The sequence below is a fragment of the Jaculus jaculus genome, chromosome X (assembly GCF_020740685.1).
Source record: "Jaculus jaculus isolate mJacJac1 chromosome X, mJacJac1.mat.Y.cur, whole genome shotgun sequence".
NCBI lineage: Eukaryota > Metazoa > Chordata > Mammalia > Rodentia > Dipodidae > Jaculus > Jaculus jaculus.
The window spans coordinates 106,708,335-106,731,991 of NC_059125.1; the positions used below are offsets into that span (position 1 = coordinate 106,708,335).

Genomic DNA, 23,657 nt, shown 5'->3' on the forward strand with positions numbered 1-23,657 from the left:
TCAGCTCCTGAAAGAAATATGACATCACATATTTCTTTGGAGTCAGGCGTGCTGCACATGATGACGTGTTAGAACTGTGTGACTGCATAGACAGAACTGACTTTAGTATTTGTAATAAAAAAACAGTACTTGGTTAGAGGGGCAAGTTGATTAAATCCCCCAAATATTCTATGTCATGTAAAATATGTCTTCCTTCTTGTGGTGAGGTATGTATTCTATTTGTATGGAATTCTTAAACACACTTCTATTAAAGAGTGCACTCTTCTTGGGGGTTAAAACCCTCCTATTTTTGAATTAGTGGTTACATCTTGTTTGTACAAACCCTAACAATTATGTTAGGTGACTTTTTTCCTTTGAAATGAATTCTCTTCTAAAGATGAGACTCACTGAAGTAGGCTAGGAACATAGTATGTATAATACAGCCTTCATTTGCTTAACTGACTAGTGTATCATAAGCTGTTTCATTCAGAAGTTGTAAGTAGGTATGAGTGCTGTTTTGTTGGCTAACTTGAGTGACTTACTTGTCGTTTCCTGTTTATTTTATACGTGTACACCAGCCCTGGGAAGGAGGGAAGGGTGGTAATGTTGCTTTATGAATACAGTGGGTAGGGTGCGTCTGTTTCCAGTAGGGCTTCTACTAGTGAGGTGGGAATGAGACTCAAAAGTAGGGCTTTTGGGTCAGAAATGTTTCATGTTATACCTAAAAATGCCAGCATTGATAACACAATACTCTTTAACTCTTAAAACATAAATTATGCTAAAGACAGATATGGTAGCACATGCCTAGCATCCCAGCACTCAGGAGGTAGAGGCAGGAGGGTTAGGAGTTCAAGGCCAGCCTCAGTTCTGTAGTGAGTTCAAAGCCAGTCTGGGCTACAAGAGAACCCTGTCTCAAAATTCAAAAAAAAAGAAAACTTATGCTAAAGTAGTCATAGAACATTCAAAGAATGTTTATATGTAATCTTGCCTATACTAGTAAAAGTGATCAGTGATAACAAAAATCCAAAATGGCTGTATTTAATGAATTCACTAACCAATATGGAGAAACATGAAATATGAAAGGAAATAAATGATTCTTAAGAAGCACTGTAAAAACAAACACACACACAAACAAACAACAACAACAATAACAACAAAAACAGCCAGAGCTTTGCATAGGTAGGAGGATCACTGTGAGTTTAAGGCCATTCTGTGTCTACAGAGTGAGTTTCAGGTCAGCCTGGGCTACAGTGAGACCCTACCTCAAAAACAAAACAAAATAAAAAGCCAGATATGGTGGTGTACAATTGTAATCCCAGATCTGAGGAGGCAGAGACAGGTGGGATCCCTGGGACCTGCTGGCCAGCTTGTGTAGACTTATTGGTTAGCTCCAGATTCAGTGAGACACTCCATTTAGTAAAAGATGTACGGGGGCTGGGAAGACTGCTAAGCAGGTAAAGGTGCTTGATACTAAAGCCTGCCTTCCTGGGTTCAATTCCCCAGTGCCCGCTTAAAGCATCTGGAGTTTGTTTACAGGGCAAGAGGTCCTGGCACACCCATTCTCTCTTTTTTTTTTCTCAAATAAATAAAAATACTGATAAAAACATGTATGGTGTTCTTGAGGAGCAACACCCAAGGTTATACTCTGATTTCCACACATACGTGCAGGTGCATCTGCACACTCACAAGCACATGCATATGAGCATTCATGCACACTCATGCAAAAATGAAGAGCAAAATAATAATAGGCTTTAAGTAATTGTTAGCCAGACATGGTGACTATACCTCTAATCCCAGTGTTTAGGAGGCTCAGATACAAGTATTAAGATTTGTAGACTAGTCTGGGTGACAAAGTAGATAATAAATAAATAAATAATTATTGCGTCAATTAATAAACCAATGTTTATGTAAAATATTTTAGGTTTGCTTTCTTAAGACTTTTGCAGTTTCTCTTGTGAGTTACTTAATGCTATATAAACCTGCTCTAAATCCTGCCATAGCATACTACTGATTCTTATCAATGATATATGGATTAGATTGCACCTCTGGTTTAAAAATGTAATTGAATTCATTTTTATTCGGAGCAGCAAATGTCATTTTGTTTTTTTAAATCCCTCCTATGAGTTATGTTTTAAAAGCACAAACACAGATGCCAACAGTGTTGGTCTAAGTACACCAAAGAGGAAGGCATGTGAGTAAATAGGGACAAAGGAATATGCAAAGGCTTTTAAAAAGACACATAGACATGTATATTCTCCCTGTAGTAGTCTTCCTTTAGGGAGTAGGACTTGAAAGACATTCTAGTAAGATAGACCCAGAATATGTAGACTAGAAACAGCAAGGCTGTGTGGTGGTAAAATGATTCAGATTCCTGAGTAACCAAGTGTAATTCAAGCACAAATGAGCACTTAACAGATAAGGTACATCTATAAGGGTACATCTACAAGGGACTTGTCTGCTGACACCTCTGTACTTTTCTTCTGGGTGCACAAGGGCCATCACCAGGTTTTAAGCAGCGAGGTTTCATGATGAGCTCTGAATTCTTTAGAATAAATATATTTTGAAATAAAGCTATTTGAAATAAAAAGAGAATAGTAAAGTAAATTCATATTTTATTATAAACAATTATATTAATGATGAATTGTACCAAATAATTGACTGTGATCATAGTACATTGAAATAGCATGTATTTGTGACAACACAACTGTCCTAAGACAAAAAATTATAAATGATATGATAACCTTTAGGCTCTTTTCGATTCAGATCATGTACATATGATGTTAATCTTAATGAACAAATTATCTGCTTTTGTTCTAGATGAATCTGCTTGAGGAAACTAAAGGATGGCCCCAAATACATACTCAAATGGACTTATTGTCCAGGGCCTTCTGATTTCATCTTTATAGTTGGGGCACTTGCAAAGTATATTGACTGCATCTCAACTCAACCAATTTGCTGGTCCTCGCTTCTTCAGATAACAAGTACCCAGATGTAACGTCTTTGGAACGTTCTTTGCATGCCTTGGAAAAAAAGTGGCTAAACTTGCTTGCTGGTGAATCTTCAGGGAAGGGATTCCAGCTAATTTAATCATGTTTTTCAAGTACCAGCTAAGTGCTCAGTACTATGCCAAGAACTACATCTGGAATGGGAGATAAATGGAGTAGAATGCTACCCTGCTTTTTGGTGTCTGCAAATGTGTAGGATATCTGCAAAGTGAAGCAAGGAAAGAAGCCTCCAAGTGCAACCATTTCTTCCCAAAATAGCTGCGAAAATGTGTGTTTGGCAAATTATCCAAGCAGAATAAAAAAAAAAAAACGTTCTGTTTGACTAGTAATGTTATATACAAGTCAAGTCAAATTCTAATAGTGAAAATACCCTCTAATTTTAATAAAATAGAAACTAAAGTTTATGTAAATAAAGTTTTAAAATGAACCAATACCAAGGCAAAATTATTACTACAAAATGCTGAAAATGTCAAGGGCTTTATTAATTTTCTCAAGGACTTCTCTCGGCCCTTTGATGTTAAATCATTTTGTTTTGATATATCTGTCCTGGTCTAATTCTTGCTAAATTTTTTCTTTTCTTTTCTTTTCTTTTCTTTTCTTTTCTTTTCTTTTCTTTTCTTTTCTTTTCTTTTCTTTTCTTTTCTTTTCTTTTCTTTTCTTTTCTTTTCTTTCTTTTCTTTTCTTTTCTTTTCTTTTCTTTTCTTTTCTTTTCTTTTCTTTTCTTTTCTTTTCTTTTTTCCTTCCTTCCCTTTCCTTCCCTTCCCTTCCCTTTCCCTCCCTCCCACCTACCCTCCCTTCCTCCCTCCCTCCCTCTTTCTTTCTCTCTCTCTCTCTCTCTTTCTTTCTTTCTTTCTTTCTTTCTTTCTTTCTTTCTTTCTTTGTCTGTCTGTCTGTCTGTCTGTCTGTCTGTCTTTTTTTGAGAGATTGGGGAATGTATATAGGGCCTCACATATATTATGCATGTGCTCTACCACCGATTTATGTCCAGAGTCCTTTTTATAAAGCAAAATTGAGATGGAGTCTGTATAACTTGCTCACACTGGCCTCAAATTGGAAATTCTCCTGCTTCTATCTCTCAAGAAAATGGGAGTACAAGTAACTGATCTCTCTCTAGTAGACCTTGATTAGAGGTGTTATATACCAGTTTCATTTACTTTATGCAATACTGAAAGTTTTGAGATCTACAGGTTCATTTTGACATCTATTTTACATTGTACTGTCTGACAATATCAATAAATCAGCCAGAAATTACCCCAAACAGGCTCATATTAAGAAAATAGAGACACTATTTTTTTTTTTTTTTTGGTAGAGTCTCACTCTAGCCCGGGCTGACCTGGAATTTTCAGGGTGGTGTTGCATGCTGATCCTCCTACCTTTGCCTCTCAAGCACTGGGAGCCACCCGCCTGGCTGAGACACTAATTTTAAGGTAATTCACTAATGAATAATTCATGCTATGACTTTTTCTGCTTTTCCTAATTTCTGGAACTTAGATAGTAGGTACTTAGATAGTAAAACCACCTGTCCTTGTACTTCCTACAAATCAAAGCAAATTGAATATTTAAATCAAGTGATACTAAAGTGTACTAAATTCAATCCTGTTCTATTTTATTATATTTTTAATTTTTTGGGGGGGTGGGCTTATTTGTGCAAGACTTTAATTCTAGCACTCAGAAGGCAGAAGTAGGAGGATCAATTTGAGTTTAAGGACAGCCAGGGACTACAGAGTAAGTTCCAAGTCATCATGGGCTAGAGTTGAGACTCTACCTAACCATACACACACACACACACACACACACACACACACACACACACACACACACACAGAGAGAGAGAGAGAGAGAGAGAGAGAGAGAGAGGAAGGGAGGGAGAGAGAGAGAGAGAGAGAGAGAGAGAGAGAGAGAGAGAGAGAGAGGGGGAAGGAAAGAGACAGGGAAATATTTATTTGGAAGAAGAGAGAGAGAGGAAAAGAAAGAGAAAGTGAGAACGGGTACACCAGGGCCTCTCATCACTGCAAACCATTTTGAGATGGATGTACATCTGGCTTTACTTGGGTACTGGGGAATTGAACCCAGGCTACCAGGCCTTGCAAGCAAGTGCATTTAACCACTGAGCAATAATTCAAGATTCTCTTGTTTTTTATTTTTTTTGTTTTTTTTTTTGTTTTTTTTTTTTGATGCAGGGTTTCATTCTATACCAGGCTGACCTAGAACTCACTCTGTAGCCCCAGTCTGGCCTTGAATTCAGGGTGATCCTCCTAGCTCACCCTCTTTAACACTAATATTAGAGGTATGTGCCACCACATCAGGGTCACATTATTTTATTAATAGAAGAATGTGCTTATCACTTAAGCCTAAGCCTTGAGTCAATATTTTTATTGTGTGAGTGGTTAAAATAATAGGGTTCTTTCTCCCCTAAAGAATTACGAATTTCTTAAAAGCAGTACATTTGGTAGCAAACCACATAAAGAATTCTTCAAAGTAGAAGCGAATGTTTTGAAGTAGTACTCAGACTAGTAGTCATCTTTTTGCTTATCAGGATCCAAGCCACCCTGTTACACTATCTATCAAGCTATATATTTTGATATTTTGATTTTCTCTCAAATGTTGATAATTATTCTAAAATAATTTAAAAAATCTTCCGTGGTCTAAATGGATTTGGAAAAGGAATGAAAAGTGGCAATGCCACAAGGGAAAGTGATAGGAAGGTTCTTCAAGCTATTTACAATAGTATTATCAGATACATCAGTAATTCAACTTCTATCACTTTTTGGCCTTATGGCTAAGATCAAGTGGAGTATCTGTTCTTAACAGTATTTCAACTTCTTTTTTTTAAAATTTTTATTTATTTATTTGAGAGCGACAGACACAGAGAGAAAGACAGTTAGAGGGGGAGAGAGAGAGAATGGGCGCGCCAGGGCTTCCAGCCTCTGCAAACGAACTCCAGACGTGTGCGCCCCCTTGTGCATCTGGCTAACGTGGGACCTGGGGAACCGAGCCTCGAACCGGGGTCCTTAGGCTTCACAGGCAAGCGCTTAACTGCTAAGCCATCTCTCCAGCCCTCAACTTCTAAATATATGTTAAAAAGAATAAGAATCAGGATCTCAAAAATATATGATCAAACTCATGCACATTGTATCATTATTCATATGAACCAAGGGGTATATATAACATATATGTCTATATACTAATGAATGCATAAATAATATATCATATAATGGGATATTACTCCACCTAATGTCATATATTATATGCAGATAAACCTTGAAGAGATGCACAAAGAAATAAATAAGCCATAAATGAAAAATATTGCATTATTCTATTTACAGGGATATCTAAATTGTCCAATTCTTAGAAACAGAACAGTAGTGGTTGCCAGGGCCAAGACAGAAAGACAAATGGAGAGCTATTGGTTAGTAAGTATAGATTTTCAGTCATGCAAGATGTCAAAATTCTAAAAACATGTTGCACAATGATAGATGATTATAATTGCTATCAGTTTAATTTATATTTAAAATGAGAAAGATGATAAATTTCATACCACAATACAAAAGTTAATTTTAAATATTTGCATAATGAATGTTCTTTTGGCATTCACCCTGAATATTAGCATCTTATTAGCATCAAGAATTATTCTAGTAAAGAGCCAGCCATGGTGTCTCACACCTTTAAATCCCAGTATTGGGGAGGCTGAGGTTGGAGGATTGCTGTGAATTTGAGGCTATCCTGAGAGCACATAGTGCATTCCAGGTCAGGCTGAGGTGGAGCAAGACCTTACCTCAAAACAAAAAATATTCTAGTAAAGAAACTTATCTTTCTTTACTCCCACCATATTTTTCTTCTTCTGTTTTTGTAAAATTAACAACATATTTTGCATGGATACATCATGTCTTGTTACCATCTTTTCCCTCCTCCCTGCCCTCATTCAGCAGGGGCCTTCTTCAGTGAGGTTGTTGCTATTCTCCATTGGGTTGTGGGTTATGCCTTGTGGGGACAGCAGTCAGTTATTGGGGAGGGCAGTATATATGGGCATGATATCCCAACCTGTGATTCTTAGAGTCTTTCTTCCTTGTCTTCCCAAAATTCCCTGAGTTGTGGAGGGTGTGTTTTAAGTCCATATCAGTGATGAGCTCTTAGAAACCTCTGGATTTCTACTTTAGTATGTGTTGAGTATCCTCAATAGGGTCTTACCTTTTACCTCAGGTGGGTAATCAAGTGCTTTGACAGAATCATGTCTTGTTTTGAAGACCTCCTAGGTCTTTCCGATCAACAGCTCAATGAGGGTATCACCTATTTCTGGTACTGTGAGTTACAGGTCAGAGCCAAAAAATTTTTAAGATTAGATTTCATCCCACCCTCTCCAGGGTTCTACTTTTTGCATGTTTCCTTATATTCCTGTTGAGGGTTATACCTTTTATTTTATCTTCAAGGAGAAAGGTTTATATGGTTCATTTTGGGCTTAGATTTGTGTTTATCCCCCCATCACCCTCCCCCCAAACTCTTCCATCCCTGTTATCTTGGCCTCAAGTTGCCTATCCAGTATGACAGCAATCAAACTGATCCAGGTTAGGAACTAGGATTGAGTGAGAATATGTGGTATTTGTGTTTCTGTGATTGTGTGTGTTCACTGAGTATGATCTGTTCTAAGTCCATCAATTTTCCTAAAAATTTGGTTGTATTGCTTTTTTCCTACTGCTGAGTATAATTTCATGGTGTATATGGACCACAACTTTGTTATCCATTCATCCAACGATGGGTACTTGGGTTGATTCCAGTTCTTAGATATTATGAATTGAGCAGCTATAAAAATGGTTGAGCAAATATCTCTGAAGTGAAGTGTGGAGAATTTAGGGTAAATGCTCAGTAAGGGAGTAACTGGGTCTGTTGGTAGTTTTATATTCATCTTTTTCAAGAACCTCCATATTGATTTCTACAGTTCTTGTACAATTTTCATTCTCACCAACAATGAATGAGAGTTCTTTTTTCCCCACATCCTTGCCAACATTTGTTGTTGTTTGATTTTTACTGATTTCCAGCCATATTAGCGTAAGGTGGAAACTCATAGTTGTTTTAATTTGCCTTTCCCTGATGGGTAAGGTTGTTGAAAATTTTATTAAGTGTGTGTTATCCATTTGTATTTCTTCTTCTGAGAACTACCTATTCAGTTATCTACCACATTTTTTCAATGGGTTGTTTGATTTTTTTTTATTGTTTAACTTTTGAGTTCTTTGTAGATTTTAGATATTAGGTTTGTTAGTGGTATAGTTCGTGAAAACTTTCTCCCATTCTGTTGCTAATCTGTTGACTTTGCTTAAAGTATGCTTGACTGTAGAAAAGCTTTTTAGCGTCATGAGATCCCATTGTTTGAGAGATTACTCAATTTACTGGACTACTGGGGCATTGTTCAGGAAGTCCTCCCCCATTCCTATTTCATGGAGAATTCCTGCTATTTTTTTCTTCTAGTAGTTGATGAATTTTAGGTCTTTTAAAAATATTTTATTTTTATATATTTGAGAGAGATGGGAAGAAACAGATAAGAGAAAGAATGGGCACTCTCAAATCCTCCAGCCACTGCAAATGAATTCCAGATGAATGAAGCACCTTGTGCATCTGGCCTACTTGGGTCCTGGGGAATCAAACCTGTGTCCTTACATGTTGCAGGCAAGTGCCTTAACCACTAAACAATCTCTCCAACCCTGAATTTCAGGTCTTATATTGAGGTCTTTAATCCATTTGGAGTTGATTTTTGTGTGTGGTGAGATGAGTGGTGTAGTTTCATTTTTTTCTATGTGGTTATCCAATTTGTCCAGCATCATTTGTTGAAGATGCTATCTTTTCTACAGTATACATTATTGGCATTTTTGTCAAAGATCAAGTAGCTATAGCCACTTGAAGTAAGGTTTGGGTCTTCAATTCTGTTCCATTGATAAATATTTTTGTTTTTTATGACAGTAATGTGTTGTTTTGTTACTATGGCTTTGCAGCATATCTTCAGATTGAGTATGGTGATACCTCCAGTAGTGCTTCTTTTACTAAGTATATGTTTGCCATTCCATATGAATTTTGAGACCATTTTTTCTATCTCTGTGAAGAATGATGCTGGAATTTTCTTTTTTTCAAATATGTTATTTATTTATTTATTTATTTATTTATTTATTTAAGATAGATAGAGAGGCAGATATAGAGAAAGAGAGAGTGGGTGCACCATGGCCTTTATCCACTTCCAAAGAACTCCAGATGCTTGCACCCTTGTGCATCTGGCTTATGTGGGTCCTGGGGAATCAAACTGGGATCTTAGGCTTTGCAGGCAAATGCCTTAACTACTAAGCCATTTCACCAGCCCTGATGCTGGAACTTTTTTGGTATTGCATTAAATCCATATATTGCTTTTGGTAGAATTGCCATTTCCATCATATTAATTCTACATATCCAATAGCATGGGAGGTCTTTCCATCTTCTTAAGCCCTCCTCAATTTCTTTCTTGAGTGTTTTTATGTTTTCATTTTATAGGACTTTTACATACACATTATATAGGACTTTTATATCCTTGGTCAGTGTTATTCCAAGGTATTTTATTTTTTGTGGGTATTGAAATTGGAACAGTCTCATTGATTTCTTTCTCTGTATATTTGTCCTTTTAATATAGAAAGGCTACTGATTTTTTTGTTGATTTTTCAACCTGACAATTTGTTGAAGGAATTAGTGACCTTTAGAAGTTTTGAGATGGAGGCTTTCTGGTTACTTACATATAGGATCATGTCATCTGCAAATAGGGATAATTTGACTTCTTCCTTTCCAATTTATGTTCCTTTTATTTTTTTCTTCTCTCTTATTGCTTGGACTAGGACTTCTAGTACTATCTTGAAGAGCAATGGTGAGAGTGGGCACCCCTGTTTTTTTCCGGATCTCAATAGGAACTCCTTGGGTCTTTCTTCATTAAGTATTATTTGTGCTTTAGGTGCTTTAAATATAACTTTTATTGTGCTGAAATATAAACCACCCATGCCCATTCTCTGCAGAATTTTGATCATTTTGAAGTACTGTTGTATTTTGTCAAAGGCCTTCTGTGCATCTATTGAAATGATCATGTGGTTCTTGTGATTAAGTTTACTTATGAGGTGTTTTATCTGGTGTGAACTATCTTTGCATCCCTGGGATGAATCTTCTTTGACTTAGGTGGATAATCCTTTTTATATATTGTTCAATTCGGTTTGTGAGGATTTTGTTCAGGATCTTTGTATCTAAATTCATCAGGGGTATAGGCCTATAGTTTTCTTTTTGGATCTCTGTCTGGTTTTGGCATTAGGATGATTGTAGCTATATAAAAGGAGTTGTGGAAGATTTCTTGTTCTCTGAACAGTTTGAGGAACTCTGGCCTATTCAATCTGTGTGTGTGCCCTCCAGAGCAGGGGATTTGGGAGTTGGGGACCCAGGGACATGTCAATCAGGAAGACAGAGTAAGGGGTCTGTTTGAGCAGCAAGCCTACAGGGTCCAGGCAGTGCCAAGCCAGCTGCAGGAATACTGAGATGAGAGAACTGGGAAGTCGTGGAGGAACTGGGAGCTCTGGCCTACACACATTTTGTTGTTTCTTGGTAGAGTCTTGATTCAGCCCTGGCTGATCTAAAATGTACTATGTAGTCTCAGGATGGTCTTGAACTCACTGCAATCCTCTTACCTCTGCCTCTTTAGTGTTAAGATTAAAAAGCATATGCCACCACATCCAGCTTCTTCTTGTATTTTTTAAGTATTTATTTATTTATTTGCAAGCAGAGAGAGATAGAAAAGAGACAGAATGGGAGAGCCAGGGCCTTCAGTCCATTCATGTAAACAAACTCCAGATGCCATGTGCCACCTTGTGCTTCTGGTTTTATGCGGGCACTAGGGAACCAAACTTGGGTCATTAGAATTTTCAGGCAAGTGCCTTAACCACTAATCCATCTTGCCAGCCTTCTTTCTTCTTTTTTCCCCCACAATTTCTTTCTAAAAATATATTTGTATTTATTTGAGAGACAGAGAATATGGATGTGCCAGCAACTCTTACCACTGCAAATGAACACAGCATTATGCATCTAGCTTTATATGGTTACTGGGGAGTCAAACCTTTCCCAGAAGGGTTTGCAGGCAAGTGGCTGTTAAACCATTTCCCCAGCCCAAGTCCAGCATTTTCAAGTTCATTTAACCACAGAACTTTTGTGTTTGCAAATGGAGAATACTTAGTAATATTCTGGAGGACATCAGTGGTACATGACTACAGTTTGGGAAACGCCATCCATAGAGATTTCTTTTCACCACTGCACAGAGTTAGGAAAAAATACCTGTAGGCAGTCATGATAGATGCAGCTCTGTAAATAGCATTCTGAAGAAAGCCCATGCTGAAAAGCCTCACTGAATTGAGTTTTGGACCATTCCTAAAAACTTGTTGCATCAGTAAATGAAAAGCAAGAGCTATGGGACCACATTTTATAAAAACTAAACTCATTCCAGTGGTTCTCAAGTGTGGCTGAATTTCCTGGATTGCTTTATAAACAATTTAGGTCTCACTATTTTGGAATTCTAATTGATTACATCTGAGGATTGGTCAGGTTTGGGACATACTGTTTTAGAAATTTCAGTTCTGAATAATCACGTACAGCAATATTGAAAATGTCTGAAGTTTTCATATTAGCTCTAATTCAAGGAAATTAGGGCACAGATTGTGGATGAACAAATGATAACAACAACAAAAAGACCACAAGGTATCACAGTGTGGTGATGCACACCTTTGAGCCCAGCACTTGGGAGGTTGAAGTAAGTGGATTACCATGAGTTGAAGGCCAACCCAGAATACAGAGCAAGTCACAGGTGAGCTGGGCTAGGGAGACACACTGTTTCAAACACCACTCAACCCCCTACCAAAAAGTGACTTGGTCCATAAACAAGACATAGCCTTTGGGCTAAAGGTTTTTTGAAAGGACTGAAAGTATACTAAAACCTAACTATTTGTTAGCAAGGCTTACAAACATCTGTATTTTGGTAGATCCATATTCATGTGAAACTTAACTATTTAATAAATTTCATACATAGTTCCTTAGATGGAATTTATTACTTGCAATCTGTAGATCTTGATCTAACAACTTCTGTTACTACTCATATGTCTGAACTGAGCGTTCTCCTCTGAGCACTGTAATTATGACCTGTTGACAGAGTAGGTACACAAGCTAAAGGCTATTCCTTGCACAATGGTACTATAGCAAGAGCTATTTCTGTCTGAATTATATTGTCTACATGTGCGACAAGCACAAGGGAAGAGATTCAGGGAATCAAGTTAGAAAAAAAAATCCAAAAGGAATACAAAAACGAATACATGAAGATACAGTATAAAATAATCTTAGGCTACAAGCTCTCTTAGTAAATTAGCATGAACTCATGCCTAATTGAAAAGGTCCATGAAATACTAACCTAATTACATTCCTCACTTGACACTTGAAATTCAGTCCAAAGGGTTATACTTCCTTATTCTATACTAAACAGGATGATGGTTACACTCGTGTGTACTCCATCCAGAATGTCTAGGTTCAGATGTAAATCCTGCTGCTTACTGAGTGACCCTAGGTAACTTGTTCCATTTCTCTATGCCTTATGTTGCTTCAGGTATAGAATTTAGTATTATTATTACACTTATCCTATATGGTTGTACATGTTAAATGAAATACTTTGTAATGGATTAATGGCAGCAACTCCCCTATGAAAAGTAGTGGTACCTATTATTATTACCAGACAATGGTGTTTTTGTATAAATGTGTTTCTGACACTTTTCTGAACCAGAATTGCTGGGAAGAGATAACAGAGTACAGTAGGAATTACAATTTGGGCTTAGACAATGGCAAAAGAAACAACTTACTTGGTGAGGATTAGAGTTATTTCCTGGAAATACAATTCAATTTTAAAGTATTTTTTCCCATAGTTTTGTTAAGTCTCACTACAGATGATGTTTATTTCACTACATCTACATGTCACATTACATTTCTGATAATTGGCTCTTTTGATTGCATTGGTGGTAAAGATGACCTTGGGATGTTAATACTGATTTTGATGTGAGTAATGTCTCCTAATGGATTATTGTTGTTTCTTTTTGAGCAGAATACTTAATGTGATAACTTCAAAACATTGCTGTTAAGGATGTCAGAACTCATTTTCCAAGAAACTACTAACAGAAGATAAGCAATTATTTAACCAATGTAAAGTTTTCTGAAAGCATGTTTCTTTTTAAATTTTTTATTAGTGGCATAGAGAAATGGTTTAATGGCTAAGGCACTTGCCTGTGAAGGTTAAAGATCCAGATTCAGTTCTCCAGTATCCACATAAGCTAGATGCACAAGGTGGCACATGAATCTGGAGAGTTCATTTGCAGTGACCGGAGGCCCTGGTGCACCCGTTGTCTTTCTCTATCTGCTTTTCTCTCAAATAATTAAATAAATAAAACAATTAAAAAATTAGTAGCATACCAAGAATTAGGCCTTGTCATGGTATTTTCAAACATTTTTTTTTGTTGTTTCCCTTTCATCCTTGCTCCTCCTCTTCTTCCCCCTTATGCCATCCTTTCCATTTTCACAATACATGTTTCTTTTTTGTCCTCTTTCTCCCATCTAATCACCTCTTATGCTACTCTTATGGTTTCCTTGAATCATAGCTCATGCTCACTTTCACATTCTCTTATTTACATACCAACAATAAAGGTTAGGATCCACATAGGACAGAAAAATGTGATTTTTGCCTTTTTTGGCTTAGGTTACCTCACTGATCATAAATTTTTCAATTCAATCAATTTTCGTGAATATTTCATAGTCTTCGTTTTTCTTTACAGCCAAGTAAAATTTCACTATGTATGTTTACTGCATTTTCATTAGCCTGTCATCAGTTGATGGACAGCTACTTTGATTCCATTTCCTACCTATTTTGAATACAGCAGCAATGAACATGAATGTACTTCTATGATAAAACAAATGGAGTCATTTGTTATATACCCAGGAGTGATATAGCTGGGTCATACGGTAGTTCAAGTTTTAGCTTTTTGAGAAATCTTCACACTGCTTTCTATAATATCTATTCAAATTTACACTCCCAACAGTGAAACTAGGTTACCTTCTTCCCACATCCCCACCTTGCTATTAATTTTCTTACTTTTCTTTTTCTTTCTTCCTTTTTTTTATTTTTATTTTATTTTATTTTATTTTATTTTTTGGTTTTTCGAGGTAGGGTCTCACTCTGGTCCAGGCTGACCTGGAATTAACTCTGTCATCTCAGGGTGGCCTTGAACTCATGGCGATCCTCCTACCTCTGCCTCCCGAGTGCTGGGATTAAAGGCGTGCGCCACCATGCCCGGCTTTTTTTTATTTTTTGAGATAGGGTCTCATTTTGCTTTAGCACTGGCTGACCTGGAATTTACTCTGTAGTCCCAGGCTGGCATCAATCTCACAGAGATCCTCCTACGTTTGACACCAGAGAGCTGGGATTAAAGGCACGCGACACAATGTCTGACAGTTTTCTTGATTATAGTCATTCTGCCTGGATGAGATGGAGTCTCTTAGTGATTTTAATTTGCATTACCCTGATGGCTAAGGATATTGAACCCTTTAAAGTACTTGTGGGTCATTTGTGTAACTTCTTTTGATAATTGGTCATTAGTCCATTTTTTTGAATGATAGGGATTTTTTTGTTCCCTATATATTCTAGGAATCAGCCCCCTTTGCCACCATGTTGGAGGCTTTCTGCTTACTCTGCTGATAATTTCCTTTTCTGTGAAGAAACATTTGAGCAGGGCATGGTGGAGCACACCTTTAATCCCAGCTCTCCGGAGGAGGCAGAGGTAGGAGGATCACTGTGAGTTCAAGAGCACCCTGAGGCTACATAGTGAATTCCAGGTTAGCTTGGACTAGAGCAAGACCCTATCTCAAACAACAACAACAACAACAACAACAACAATAACAACAAACAAATTAAGGAAAAGGAATTTCATGTAGTTCCATTTGTTGATTCTTGGCACGATTTTCTGTTCTATTAGAGTCTTATTCATAAAGCTTTTACCTATAACTTAGAGTGTATAGTTTTTGTTTTATAGTCTTTGTTTTAATATTTTCAACATTTCTATATTTACATAAAGGCTGCTAGATCCATTTTCAATTGATCTTTATGCAGGATGAAATATTTGGATCTAATTTCATTCTTCTGCAGGGAGAAATCCAGTTTTGCAAACACCATTTGTTGATTTGACTATATTTTGTCCAATGTATGTTTTAATGCCTTTAAACAAACATTTTTTTTTTTTTGAAGTAGGATCTTGCTCTAGCCCTGGCTGACCTGGAATTCACTATGTAGTCTCAGAGTGGCCTCAGACTCAGATGATCCTCCTATCTCTGCCTCCCAAGTGCTGGAATTAAAAGCATGTGCCACCACACCTGGATAAACAAATTATTCCTTTAAATAAAAATTATTTATTCATTTTCAAGCAGAAAGAGATAGAGAATATGAGCATGTCAGGGCCTCCAGCCACTGCAAAGTAACACCAGATGCATGTGCCACTTTGTGGGGAATTGAACTTGGGTAATCAGGCTTTGCAGGCAAGTACCTTAACCACTTTGCCATCTCTGAATCCAGACATATTTCTTATCAAGAAGAAAACTCATTAGTGTGAGGTTCTGGGGTCTAATATCTTGGAAAAATGTTTAATTTCATTACTTTCCAATCACTGATCTCCCCTTTATAATGTTTTCTGTGTATTGTGTATTTGGGGGTATAAGACTTCTCAGAAATATCTCTGACCCATATCCCCTTAATTTGTTTTGTCATCCAAGGATATATTTGATACACTATTCTACCATGTCAAATTCCCTATTTGATTTCATTATGATTAGAGGATTTAGGAGGGAAAAATAGTTTAGGTAAAAGAAAAATAAAAGTTTCTCAAGAGACAGCTGAATCCCTCAGCCTCACTGCCTGTAACCTATATTAGCTCCCACTATTAATATATCCACATATGCATATACACATATATTCTTTTTATTTACCTTTAGCCATCTAAAATTTTTAGTGCTGTTTTGCATGTATTTCTTTGCATTTACATTAAGTCATTTTACAACTATATATTGAACATTTCTTGTGTGATGTGAAATGTACCAGGTGCTGAAATTATAGTAATGAATATGATAGACATGGTTCTGACTTAAAGTGCCCTTCCTCATCCTTTCTGTTTTCATAAATACCTGTGATACTCCAAGTCATCCCTCACTCTGACAAACTCCCACTCTGTGATTTATTGTTTTCCTTTCAATTTTCAGACTTAAGGAAATAATGAATTTACAATAAAGCATTAATTCATTTACAATAAGGTATTGATATGTAATTCTATTATAATTTATTATGTATACAGCCTAACTATATTTATACTTCTATATCTAGGTTAAGGTCTAGAACTGAATAGATACAAGTTTAGATCTCATCCCCTGCTTATGTGTCTGATCCAGCACAAATCATCCATCCCCTCTGAGTTGGGTTATCCACCTATAAACTAAACTGAAAATAATTTCCTTTTTATTAAGTTGAAAACATTCAATGATGTTATATAGAGGGCTTAGTAGATATGTGTCATATAAGAAGTATGCTCAAATGCTCACTATTCTTGTACCCTATTAATATAAATATGTTTTATTTTTTGGTTTCTCAAGGTAGGGTTTCTCTCTAGCCCAGGCTGTCATTGAATCCACTATGTAGTCTCAGGCTGGCTTCAAACTCACAGTGATCTGCTTCCCTCTGCCTCTGGAGTGCTGGAATTAAAGGCATGTGCCACCACACTCTGCTTGGCTAGGATATTTAATTCCCCCATTACATGCCTAGAATTTGGAAAATCTTTCATTTAATACAAGGTTGGACTTTAATGTCGGTCTTCACAACTCACTTCCTGCAGTAAGTAATACTTTTCTAAAAGAATAGGAAAGCCTAGTCTTTGTGGGCAAAAGCTCAATTCAATCTTTTATATCTTCTTTAGAAATGAAACATTAAAGTAATTGTTTCTACTTTTTAAAAATAAAAAATAGAAGATGTAGTGCATTGGGAAGCAAATGGATAAAGTAACCCTGGAGCAGGAAAGATGGCATTTTTTTTAGTACTGACCATTCTGCAGTCATGATTATCATTATTCTTCCCCTATACAATCTTTTCTTGTATCACAATTGTGTATGGTCCATGTGTGTCTGCATGCTCATATGCATGTGAGTGTACATGTACTTATGTATGTTTATGTGTGAAGGCCACAGGTGAACACTGTATGTCCTTTTCTCTGTTCTGATTTTGAGACAGTCTTCCAGTGAACCCAGATCTCTTTGATTTGGCTAGATAAGTGAGTCAGCCAGCTCCCGGGTCCACTTATCTCTGTCTTACTAGTGCTGAGATTACAGATGCATACAGTGATGCATGGCATTGTACATGGGTGCTAAGGATCCAAATTTAGGACCCCATGCTTTCACAGCAAGTGCTTTACCTACTGAGCCATCCCCACAGATCCTATACCACTTTTGGAGCTTTCCTAAACATTTTGTTTTCCTTCCTCTTCTATTCCTAAGAACAGGTTTCCTTGTAATACAATATTTTTAAATGACATCCTCCATACATATAGAAAACATACTATGATATAACCCCTTGCCATAACCCTTTACCCCCTCCATTGAATCCCTTCTTTCCATCTAGATCCTTACAGTTCTTTAAAACACATCATAAACATACATTTCCTCATCCATTAGTTCATTTCTTTGCCATTTTGTTTACTGAGTGTTTGCTTTCTATCTGGAAGGGATAAAAACCCTGAGGAGTCAGAGATGAGTGAGACACAGTCGTTGCCCTCAAGGAATCCACAGTCTGTGGGAGTAGACACATGCAAACAGATAAATTATAAAGTAGCATAGTTAAGTGTTATTACTGAGATAGGAGCCAAATGCTGTGGGAGTCCAGTTCTCTTTTTCTCTCATGAGTATCTGATTTATCATCTTTATCTCTAACTCTGAAAGGGAATGCAAAGTCCTCGTTAAATGATTTCAAGCCTCAGAGAACAGACTGGAGATATATTTTTGGCAAAGGGTGCCTTCCTGTTTTCACTGAAATAACACTAGAAGACTGCCTATGCCATCTTTGTGTAAGGCTAGTCTTGCTAATAATAGTGTGCCTTCCAATGTATTAGCAATAAAGCATCTGGCTTAAAAGGAGAAGCCCCCATCAATTAGCTAGAAGAAAGACATCCTTATGTGTGCAAGGAGTTGTTTGGACCAGTTGTGGGGAAAGAAGGTAGTGTGGTATGGAGGATGACTTATTTTCTGGAATGATCCCTAAAGCAATTGTCTTGCTGGGTGTAGCAAGTTTAACTGAAACTAAATGACTGAAGTGATGTAAAATATTTTCTAGAAGGATTCAAACACAAGAAGTTATTGGGTCTTTTCCCACCTCAAATGGATCTATTCTGAAGTAGTTCTGTTCATATTTCAAAGGAAAGATAGGTTTGAATAAGAGATAAATCTGGTTGAGTTCTTGTCAATTCCCTGTTGAACAGTCAGAAAATCCTTTTGAAACTGGACCCTCTGTTGATGGACCTAGGAAGTTTCATACTTGCCTACCTAGCACTCAAAACATGCTAGCAATGGAGTAGCACACATAAATAGCACCATCTACCTTGGTCAAGTAGTTTTCATACCAGTGTTGCAGTGCTAGTTTAACATATCAAAATAGGTAAAACTAATACATCACATAAATATAATTAAGACAGAAACTACAGGACCATCTCAATAGACGCAGAAATTGGTTCAAATCATAAATACTAGGAGGGAAATTATTACTGTTGTCTGGCTAAATGGATATGTCCAACAAAATGCCCTCTAAATATAATTTATGTTTATGTCCAAATATTAATGCTACTCTCACTTTTAGTCAGAAAAGCTTCTCTTTTAAGATGGAGGTAAATGTTGGGTTGACTCAAAACTCTCCAAATGTGCTGGAGAGATGGCTTAGTGGGTAAGGTGCTTTCCTGCAAAGCCAAAGGACCCAGGTTTGATTCGCCAGGACCCACACAAGCCAGATGCACAGATGCAGTAGCTGGAGGCCCTGGCATGCCTGTCTTTTTTTTTCTCTCTCTCTCTCTCTCTGCCTATTCTTCTCCCTCTCTCTCTCAAATAAATAAACATATTTAAAATAAACCTCACCAAAGTGCTGACAAGAAGGGATTGTGGAATGTTCACCACTATGTGACACATCTCCATAACACTCTCAAAAGCTCAGGAACAATTGTGGAAGAAGTGGTGAAAGGAGAGGAGTGCTTACAATACCGTCTTTGAGACACAAAATGGCCTTGATATTCATGACCTTCCAGTGGCTGATGCCACCTACATAAGACCTACATGACAGGAGCAAAACATGGTGACATCAAAATAGAGTAGGGACTAGTTAGAAGACTGAATTCAGTAGAGGAGGGACAAAGGAGGAGGAGAAGGGAGGGTGGTGGGAGGGGATTATGGTCATGGCATATTATCTACATTTATGGTAGTTGTTAATAAAAAGTTAAAAACAAAATGCTTTGACATAAAATAAAAGCCTCTTCCAGTTGTGGCAAACAATGCTATCTCTAGATATTTTCAAAGATCACCTGGGAGGAAAAATTATTCCCAGTTGGTCAGTACTAAATTAATTGTATTTGTCTCCTAGGAGCTAACATCCCAACCCGGGCTCTTTGATTTATTATTTTTCATTATCTCTGAATAATTTTGTCCATCTTTGAATTTTAACTGTCACCCCTGGACTGTCTTTCAAATCATAATTTTACCTTTGCTTTCTTTCCTAAGGGAAGACCTGTGTGCTACCATTTAAATTCCTTATAGTCCCAGGAGTACTTCAAATCAAACAACTTTTAAAAGTTATTCCATTGTTAGGAAATGATTACTATCTTTTGTTTTGTTTTGATTTTGAGGTAAAGTCTCACTCTAGCTCAGGCTGACCTGGATTTCATTATGTAGTCTGAGGGTGGCCTCGAACTCATGGTGATTCCCCTTCCTCTGCCTCTCTTGTATTGGGATTAAAGGCACGCACCACTACACCTGGCTTTATTGTTTTTCTTTTTTTTTTTGAGGTAGGGTCATATTCTCTACCAGGCTGACCTGGGATTCACTGTGTAGCCTCAGGATGGCCTTGAACTCCTGGTGATCTTCCTCCCTCTGCCTCCCAAGTGCTGGGATTAAAGGTGTGCACCACCACACCTGGAAAGAATTACTATGTTATTAAAAATACTAATGCATGAGAGAATTCTAAAAGAGATGACTAATCCAATAATTAGTTAGGTTCCACATTGCAAGAGGTGTGGAAAGTAGGAGATGTGGTTCAATTTTTTCAGAGATGGGGTTTGCAAACTAAACCCTCTGGCAATTATTTTTGTATATTAAAAACAATTGTTGAGCTGGAGTGATGGCTTAGAGGTTAAGGCATTTGCCTGCAAAGCCAAAGGATCCTGGTTTGATTCCCCAGGGCCCATGTTAGCAAGATGTACAAGGAGGGTGCATGCATCTGGAGTTTGTTTGCAGTGACTGGAGGCCATGATGTGCCCATTTTCTCACTCTTTCTCTGTCAATAAATAAATAAAAATAAAATGTTTAAACTGAGTACTTTCCTTCTAAAAAATTGTTACACAAAATAGTTTAAAAACAATATCATCACATATGAAATTGTGCCATTGGCAATTTTCTGTGTTCATAATAAAGTTTTATTGTAACACTTATGGCCACACTCCTCTGTTCACATATTATTCTTGAGTGTTTTAATGCAAAAGGACACACTTCTGTGCTTCAGGTGGCTTGTAAATGCCTAAAGTATTTTGTCTTTCCTTTCACAGGAAGTGTTCTGAACTCTGAATCAGAGCATGACCATTACTCATAGCATTGAAAGCATGAGAATTCAATTGTTTCTCAGCTCTAAGTTCATGTGACACCACAATTGGCCATATTGATAGCTATGCATGCCTTAACTTGCATAGCAGCCTGGAGAATCTATCTAGGTCTCAGTACCTTTTGCAACACATAGTAAAAAATCCAGAATGTCACAGTTGCATGACAGTTTTGTAGTAGTCACACGTTGACATACCTTATTGTTTATGTGACTTGCTAATACAGAAAAGACTCAGGATTAGAAAATGATTAGGATTTGTAGTTTGGCACAGTGATAAATAATCTATAGGGGCAATTGGACTCATAGCATACTTTCTTCAACTTCCATCATTTTACTTACATTTTCATTCCCTATAATCTTTGTTTCTTTTCATGTCAGGTAATGATTGCTTCATCTCCTTAGCTACCCATGGTAGAAAATTAAAGTTATCTTAGATTCTTCCTAATACCTAATCCATCCCTAAGTCTGTTTTGATCTTCAACATATCTCATGTTGCTATAATTTTTATGCCAGTTTTCCTAAAAGTCACATATATTAAAGGCTTGCACCAGAGTGACATTATTGGGAGCTAGCAAGATGTTTAAGAGGTGAGTGCTTGTAAGAGGTCTTCAGGTCACTGAAGACAGGCCTTCAAAGGGGATAATGAGAAAAACCCCTTCTACTTCCTCTCTTGGCATCCTGGTCCTAAGGTATGAAATTTTGCTTGATCATGTGCTCCTCCATTATATCTAGGCCATTATGGAATAGAACATCATAAACTGAACCCTTTCTCCTTATAAGTTGATTGCCTCATTATTTTGCTGCAATGATGGAACATTGACCAATACACACATTAAGTTCATATTCTTCATTGCTTTTTTGTTTAGCCCAACTTACAACCTCCTCTAACTTCAATTATTGCAACCTTCTCCTGGAAAGTGTCTCATTTGAATCTATGTGTATTGTTCACTGTTCATATGGTAATCATGCAAATCAGTCACTAAACAAAGTTGTTCAGATAACATTCAACTGAAAAAATGTTTTAATGACATATTATTGCTATGTTTCTGTTGAAAGAAAAATATATAGCTAGTAACTCAGTCCCCTTTTTCTATAATTTATGAAGAATTAGCAACAGTAGTAGTAACATGTGATATGTAGCAGTTGCGATATGAAGTTATTTTCATTCACTACAATACTGAATCCTTATAACCTTCCCAGTAAATCTTGTTCTTGTATCTATTTTATATATGGAAAAAATTATGGGTACATAGGAAGTATGAAGCTGAGTCTGGAGCCCAGTTATCTTTTATTCCTTGTTATATGGCAAAATTCTTCCATCTTGAAAGCAGCAAAGAAATGTTTCCAGCACTTTTCTAAAACAGCTGGAATAACTCATGTGAGAAAGGCATATGGAGGGTCATCAGACTCCTACTTGACATCTAAAGCATCCCCTGTACAGGCTGTAATCAATAAGGCATGAGTCCTTGTGGCCTCTGGGGAAGATATAGCATATAGAGAGTAAAAGGGACAGTGACCCCCCAAAACATCTGCTTTGGGAATTGCATGTTCTGTAAGGAAACATTCACCCTGAGGTTGAGAGAAGAGCATCCTGGGGGGTAAACCTGACATAGGGATATCTAACTAATCAGCTCTGAGGAGGTTGTCATCCGGGTTGGGATGAGACTTTTCAGTGGTGTAACTGCTCTTGGGTCTGTATGTAAGCCCTCACCCTAAGGCTGAGGGAGGAACATTGAGGAAGTAATCTTGACATAAGGAGACCCTCGAAGCAGCCATGAGGAGGCCATCATTCTGGATGGAATGAAACTTTTCAGTAAGGCTGCTTTGGAGGCTCCACATTCTTAAAAATAGCCCCTAACTTTGCTCTGTAAGTAACTCCAATAAATTCACTGGTTCACCAAACTGGTACTGGTGCACTCATACTTTAGTTGGCCATGTGGGCCCTATCTGGAGTGAAGATGTGTGTTTGCATTTCCTCAAGGGAAAATATTTTCTGCGACACTCCTTCATTATATTTTTCCAGATGAATGTTGAAACCACTTAGGTAGAAGTAAAACAGGTTTATGCTGGGGATGAAGAAAAGCTTCATTGGAAAGACTGACTTTCTGACAGGAGATTCTATATAGTCTAAACAGAAGAAATATTTTGATGAGCCGTTTCAGGCTCTCATACTTTTTTAAGATATTTATTTATTTATTTATTTATTTATTTATTTATTTATTTATTAGAGACACACACACACAGAGAGAGAGAGAGAGAGAGAGAGAGAGAGAGAGAGAGAGAGAGCCATGACCTCTAGCCTCTGCAAACGAACTCCAGATGCATGTGCCACCATGTGCATCTGGTTTACATGGGACCTGGAGAATCTAATCTGGGTCTTTAGGCTTTGCAGACATGTGCCTTAACTGCTAAGCCATCTCTCCATCCCTCTCATATTTTTTTAATAGTAGAGTTACAGTGCATTTTAAAAAAGTTTTGACTCTCCAATGTCATCTAGTTGTATCATAACTGGGGAAGCTAGTTAGGTTGAAAATAAGAAAACCTATGTACCTTTTAAAACAAAATATCATAGCTTGGGTCATTTAAAAGAATAGAAAATATTTCTCACAATTCTGAAGGGCAAGAAGGACATAACTGAGGTATGGCTTCTGTTTAGAGCTACTCTCTGCTACCAAGATGGTGTCCTGAATGTTGAGAACTGTGGAAAAGAATGTTGTGTCCACATGACA

General features: G+C 37.2%; 1 pseudogene; it reads left to right on the top strand.

Moving 5' to 3' along the window:
• Positions 1–5,743: 5,743 nt before the first annotated feature.
• LOC123456763 lies at positions 5,744–5,854 on the top strand (annotated as a pseudogene).
• The last annotated feature ends 17,803 nt before the right edge of the window (positions 5,855–23,657 follow it).